The sequence below is a fragment of the Rhinolophus sinicus genome, chromosome 17 (genome assembly GCF_057876585.1).
Source record: "Rhinolophus sinicus isolate RSI-liver-muscle chromosome 17, RSI-T2T, whole genome shotgun sequence".
In the NCBI taxonomy this organism is placed as follows: domain Eukaryota; kingdom Metazoa; phylum Chordata; class Mammalia; order Chiroptera; family Rhinolophidae; genus Rhinolophus; species Rhinolophus sinicus.
This window is the reverse complement of record NC_142517.1, coordinates 80,959,313-80,966,748: the sequence shown is the minus strand read 5'-3', so window position 1 is coordinate 80,966,748 and position 7,436 is coordinate 80,959,313. Positions and strand designations below refer to the sequence as shown.

Genomic DNA, 7,436 nt, shown 5'->3' with positions numbered 1-7,436 from the left:
AAAGGGAATGGAAATGGTAAAATTGGAAAATATCATATATCCACAGTATTTTTATATCATAAAAACATTATGAAGAAATTTATGTCAATAAATTTGTAGATTTAGATAAAACTGATAACTTTCCAGACAAATATGTTAGCAAAACTGCATGAGGAAGAAATGATAACTATTAAATAAATTTATTAACTTCTAAAATCTTAACCTTACCAAAAAAATACCAAAACTTCTTGGAACAAATAATTCAAACCTTATACAAATATTGCAGAAAACAGAAATGAGGGAAAGTTACCCAACTACTCATAAAAATATATTCTAAGTAGAAATAGTCAAAGAACAAAATCCTATAGATAGATACAAAAAGATTCAATAAATTTCAAAGTCCATTTATGATAATTTTTAGCAAATTAGGACTAGAAGGAGAATCTCTGAACCTTACCTACAGTAAACACCATAGTTAAATGTGAAACTTCAGAAGCATTCCAATTAAACTCGGGAATAATATGAGAATGCCTCCTATGACTGCTTCTAATAAACATTGCACTGGAGATTCAAGGCAGACAATAAGATACATTTTTAAATTAAGGGGTATAAGAAGTACAAAAACTAGCAAAATTATCTTTATTGAGAAAAATATTGGTTATAAAATTCAAGAATATTTACAATCGAGATTACTAAGACAATATTCAGCAAGATTGCTAGATACAAGATCAATATATAAAAATCAGTAGCATACCTACATATGAATAATCATCAATTAGTAAAACAATGGCAACAAAAACAGTAAATAAACCTAGCAAAAGCTGTGTAGTAAGTTTTTGATGGGGAAAACTATACATTTGAATGGGATTTTTTAAAGCCCTGAATAAATAGGAAATTATGTTCTGGTTACAAATGGAAGATCTAATATTCAAAAGATATCAGTTCACTTTAACTCATTCTACATTTTTTATCCAATTTTAACAAAATCCCAGAAAGAATGTGGTGTGCATTTAATGGATTTTACCAAGCTTATCCTAAAATTCATACAAATGAGCAAAAGTCCAAGATTCAGTAAGAAATTTAGAAGAAACAAGCTGGAAAGAGGATACCAAGACATACTTAATGTTAGAGTAATTAAAATAGTGTAGGGCAGGAAGTGAAATAAACTTATAAACAATGGGTCAGTAAAGAGAGCCCAGACAGATTCATACATATATTGATATTGAGAAGTGGCATTACAAATCAGTGCAAAAAGAATGAATTTTCATAAATAGTATTAGAACTGGGTATCCAAATATAAAGTAATTCCAAATATTTGAAAGCCCTAAATATGAAAAAAACCCTAAAACTTCTTAAAAAAATGTAGAACATGTTTATGATCTTGAAATTGGGAAGGACGTATTAGATAAGAACCAAAATAAAAAACTCATTAAGTAAAAACTATGATACAGTTGTCTACATTACAATTAAAATTTTTTATTTAATAAAACACCATAGTTAAAGGAAGTCACAGAATGGTAACTTGTATTTGCATGGGGTTCCACCAATAAAGATTTTCTGTCCAACATATATAAATGATTACAAATAAATAAGAATAACAATCTGAAATGAATAAAGGCAATATACATGAGCAAGATATTCAAGAAAAGAGATGCTCAGATAGCTAGTAACATAAAAATAAAATGCTCAACTTCACAAATAACTAGGAAAATGAAAGTTAAAATCACATGCACATGAAAACTGCATACATTTTCAAACTCAGCCAACAAACAAAAATTTAAAAGTCTGGTGATACTCTAGGCTAAAGGGTCTCAGAGATTCTCATAAATTGATAGCATAGAACTTGGTATATCTACTTTGGAGGGAAATTTAGCAACAGTAAAGTTGAATATGCTGTACTGCTGTTGTAACAAATTACTACAAACTTCAAGGCTTAAAACAATGCAAATTTGTTAGCTTACAGTTCTGGAGGTCAGTGCAAAAATCAAGGTGTGTCCGCAGGGCTGCATTTCTTTCTGGGGCTCTAGGAGAGAATCCATTTACCGTGTGTTTTTCCGGCTTCTAGGGGCTGGCCATGGTTCCTTGGCTCTTACCCTCTTCCTCCATCTTCAAAATCAGCACCAGCTGGTTGAATTCTTTTCAGGAGGTAAACTCTGACCCTTTAGTCTGCCTCTTCTGATTTCAAGAACTCTTGTGATTAGATTGGGCCCTCCTGAGTAATCCAAGATAACCTCCCCTTTGGAAGATCCTTAACATTAATCACATTTGTTGTCCTTTATGTACTTTAAAGTAACATATTCAGCGGTTCCAGGGACATCTTTCGGGGAGCCATTATTGTGCCAATCACATGTACATGCATTTCTTGAACTAGCAATTTACTTCTGGGGCCTAAAGAAACTATTTTACAAATGTGCTCAAAGAGATAGTCACAAATATGTTCATTGAAACACTGTGTATATTATGAAAGATTTTAAAAATTGCATTTATCAATAGAAGGATAAATAAATAATATTATTGCATCCATACCATGGAATATTGCATAGGGTTAAGATAAATCTTAAAAATATAATATTGAACAAAACATAGATGCAGAATTATACATGTATGAGTGTGTGTGGATAGATAGATAGATAATATAACAACTTGAATTGACATAATAAACTCAAGATTTGGTATAATGGTTACCTCTGGGACGTGAGGAGAAGGGAAAGATACACAAACAAAACATAACATCTACATTTTTTAGAACCCTATAGGTACATGTGTTTTCTTTAAAACCTACTCTAGACATTTTTTATGTTGGAAGTATTTTACAATAAGATTTGGTAGGCTTTGCGGTAAGGGCACTGCACTGAATGATGGTATTCCATGGTCAGGAGCAAAGGCTGAGAAGAGGAAAACACAGAGTTAAGTCTAGATAAGTTGCTACTGTTGAAAAAAAACCTCTAGACCGAAAATCAAGAGACTTGGGTTTAATCTTGGCTCTATCACTATCTGGCTCTGTGACTTTGAGCAAATTACTGAATACAACTAGATCTCAGTTCCCCCATCTCAAAGAGAGAACACTGAATCAAACTATTCTACATCTGTTGTAACCATAAGATAATTTATTGGATGGCTTTTCTGTACAATATGATATTTTTGTCACTAAAATATGGGTGGTTTGACAAAGTACATCTTTTTGAGATTGGCAATCCCATAAAAGGAAATTGTACACACACACACACACACACACACACACACACACACACACACACACACTCTCTTCATAATCTCTGATTTTAGGTTAAAACCACCCCCAGCCAGTCTTTTTGTTTAAAAGATGGCTCCAGAGCCAGGATGGGAGAGAGCAGCCAATAAAACCAATACGGATAAAATTTTAATGTAGGATTGAATTTAGAGCTCTTTGTGGCCCTCACAGAAACAAGTTGTTTCTCATCCACATGATCTTCTTGGGGAACATGCTCAGTTGTGAGCTGATACATACAGTACATCTCCAGAATATTTATTCCCCCCAAAAACTTATTTAATGTCATTGAATTATGGTAACTGCTTGTCCTAATTTAGGAGCAGACAGTGTTAGACTATGGGGTAAATATTTCCTGGCAAAAAATTATGGCCATAGAAATGCCAGTGTTGCTGAGTGATCTCCTTGCCTATGCCAAAATGGCCCTTGGATTGCTAAAAGAATTCCCTTCACAGACGCTCTGCCACCTCACAAATGCTTCTTTTGTCCTATGTGCAAAGTCAACTCTAAGGACCTCCCAGATTTTATACCTTGATTCACTTCTTTGGACACTACTTGGCATGTCTTTGCAAGCAATGTCTTCTTTAATAAGAACAAACCACTTAACTTCTGATGACATGAATTCCTGAATAGGACTCCGACTAGGACACACATTGCCTAAGGCAGCAGACTGGGCTCATTGGCTCTCTTCTGAGCAGCCCTACTTTCATGTCCCAGTTACTCAACTTCAAGTACAGCCAAAAATGTTCTCAAGCCAAGTTCTTCTGAACAAAACACTTAAAACTCTTTCTTGCTTCAAACCAGTAGAAGACTCCAGCCGGATATTAGAACCGTCAAGTAATTTTAATAACTAAAAGATGAATATATTAGATTCTATTCTCATTCATGGTAGTGCTGAAGCCACATTCTTGTAAGATCCCTATGTGAAATTTTTATATTTTAATTTAAATTATCTATTGGTTTTATTCTTTCTTGTACATATGACAATAATTTGGAATATAGTTTGCAATCACTTATATATTCCTAAAGACCCATGGAAGCGGCTCCGTCATGTATATATCACAATTCTCTATTTTAGGAGAGAGTATTCCAGATGTTGTATAACCCTATCCACCTCTTTGGCACTGCATTCTACCTCCCATGTTTCCCCAAAAATAAGACCAAGCTGGACCATCAGCAATAATGCATGTTTTGGAGCAAAAATTAATATAAGACTCGGTCTTATTTTACTATAATATAAAACCGGGTCTTTAATATAATATACTATAGCATAGTATAATATAATATAATATAATATAATATAATATAATATAATATGATATAATACCGGGTCTTATATTAATTTTTGCTCCAAAAGACGCATTACAGCTGATGGTCTGGCTAGGTCTTATTTTCAGGGAAACAGGGCATCTCTTAGTCATTTTCCCATATTCTTTGATACTTTGACTCCAGGCTCATGGTTTCCTCTCCAACCAATTGAATGTTCACGTGGACAGTTACCCAAATACCAGATATCTCCAATCCACAACTTGCTCCATTTGTTACCTCCTATAACATGTCACCACACAAACTGCTCCATTTCTAAAAATCACCAGTTCAAGTTTCTCACTTCCATCACAGCTTCTGATCTTTTTAGTTTACTTAAACATGGTTGTTATTCTACCCTTTTGGGCTCTCCAGTTCATCGACTCTTCCATTTTAGCCCTTATCTTCTTATCCCCTTTTTTCTCCCCTTTGAGATCCAATTACATGACCCAAAATTTCCATAGTTATTCTGATAAAACCATTGAATTCTTTGCCTTTTTTTCTCAGAAAACCCTAATTCTGTATCAACTCAATCATCTGCTTTGGAAAATAAGTCCCACTATAAATTTGGAATTACAAACTTTATCTTTTTCTCTGGTAAACTTGCCCTCCTACCTTCTCTAAAGATTATTTCAAACTTTCTTTTTTTATCCTCAAATTGCAACTTCTCTCTCAATCTTATACCATAGCTATTTAGTTCAGCTGATGATACTACAATTTACTTCACAGAGAAAAATAAAATCCACCTGAAAAGAATCGACTAACTGCCTGACCATCCCACCCACAAACCTACATGCATCCTCTCCTCCTTCTGTCTATTCTCCTAGAGGAGGTGGCCCATAGAATTAAAATGCTTCTTCCTTCTGGGCTCTGACCTCCATGCCCTTCTGTCACTCTGGAACCTTTCGCTTCCCCTACCTTTTCCTGAATCATCAATATTCTACTTTACATTAAATCTTTTTTAAATCATTATTGCATATTCTTCCCACCATTGTAACTATTCTTCAGCTCAGTAAGTTTCAAAATCTGTATTTATTAGTTGAGTTTCATATACTGTGAATGTTCTATTCATATATTTTACCTATTTTCTATGGAATTGTCTTTTCCTTTATTATTTATAGAATTCACTTGTGGATTCCAGATATAAATCCTTTGTGAGCCAAATATTGCAGTAAGTGTTGTTCCTTGGTAGCTTGCCTTTTAGATTTGTTTATGGGGTCTTTAGTCATGCAGGAATCTTCATTTTATTGTAATCAAATTGAACAGAGCTTTCTTTTATGGTTTGCGCTTTTTTGTGTCTTTAAAAATATCTGTTTTCTAATATAATGAAGTTGTATTTCAATAATTTCTTCTAGAAAATTCAAAGTGTTACTTTTACATTAGGTCTTCAATTCACTTTTTTCCCCCAAGAATAGTATATAATCTAAGAATCTAATTTTATTTTTTCTCTATAACTAATTGTTCAAGCAACATTTATTTAACTGCCCAATTTCCATCTAATGATTTGAAAAAGAACTTAATCATCCACCGTTTCTCAATATATATGTGCCTACCTCTACAGTTGATTTTCTGTCCCAATGGTGTATTTCCAGTCATGCATCAATATCACACTGCTTTTATTACTATATTGCTATTGCTTTTTCATATCTTAATATCTGGTAGAGTGACTTCCTCCACCATAGCCTTCTTCTCAAAACTCTTTTGACTCTTGTTGGCTGATTGCACTCTTTTGAATTCTAATTATCAAACTCTGAGTCATAAGAAATGTTGCTAGATTGTTTTCGGAATTGCACCAAATTTATAGATTAATTTTGGGTGAACTGACACCTTACTGTTGTTTCCCAGTAATAAACATTGATTACTGTTTTCATTTATTTAGATTGTTTTTTATGTATTTGTAGAATATATTATACTTTTATCAACAAAGTGATTGTATGTCTTTTTTTACTGTTTCATTTTATCATCATTTACTTTTAATTGTTTTGGCGATAAATAGCAATGTACCCAACTGCTCCCTAAATTCTCTATAGGGCTAATAATTTAGTTGTATGTTTATTTAGTCCACATATATGATAACATCATCTATGAACAATGACATTTTGGTATTTCTTTTCTGTTCATACACCTCTTTTATCTTCCTTGGTTCAGATATTCAAAAACATGTTAAATGGAAACAACAATGAGAATTCTTATTTCTGACTAATGATATTTGTTGTAGGGTTTTGTCAATAATATCAGGTTCAGAAAATTTCCTTCTATTCTTAGTTTGCTAGGTTTTTTTCACTAGTAATAAATTTTGAGTTTTCTTGAATGTTTCATTTTTGCATTTGTTGAGATGGTATTACAATTTTTATCTTTTATTTGATAATGCAGTAAGTTATCATATTAAAATTTTTGATGTTAAATTGTTCTTGAACTTGTGGGATAAAGTCCATATGTTAGAATTATTTTAACACATTGCCAGATTTGATTTGGTAAACTTGTTTTGCATATTTCACATTTTAAAAAATGTATGTTTCTGTATTTTACATTCCCACTTTATTCACATACTTGCTAACATTTGGTATTAACAATCCTCTTGATGTTAGCCATTACACTGGTACAAAATGATATTCCATTGTGGTTTCAATTAGCAGTTTTCATGTACTTATTTCTCATTTATATATTTTCCTTTCTGAAGTGTCTAGCCAACACTCTTGTCCATTTCTATGAAGGCGTTTGTCTTTTTAATTGAAGATTTGGAATTCTCTATATATTCTGCATATGAATCCTTTCTCAGACATATGTATTCTTCCAGAAGCAATGGATTTTTCCTAGAAAGGGGAGTTTTCTGCCCCTTCCACAGAGGCAGATGGTTTTGCTTCCACCTCTTCCCTCTAGAAGCAGATGATCTTTTTCTGGACCC

The 7,436-nt window shown here is 32.9% G+C and overlaps 1 long non-coding RNA gene across 1 annotated transcript in view; it reads right to left on the bottom strand.

Moving 5' to 3' along the window:
- Positions 1–261: 261 nt before the first annotated feature.
- The window catches only part of LOC109460765 (uncharacterized), a 318,121-nt gene continuing 310,946 nt past the window's right edge, over positions 262–7,436 (bottom strand). The window contains exon 9 of the long non-coding RNA XR_012496611.2: positions 262–7,435. This is a non-coding gene — a long non-coding RNA (uncharacterized LOC109460765). The remainder of the gene's footprint in view (position 7,436) is intronic.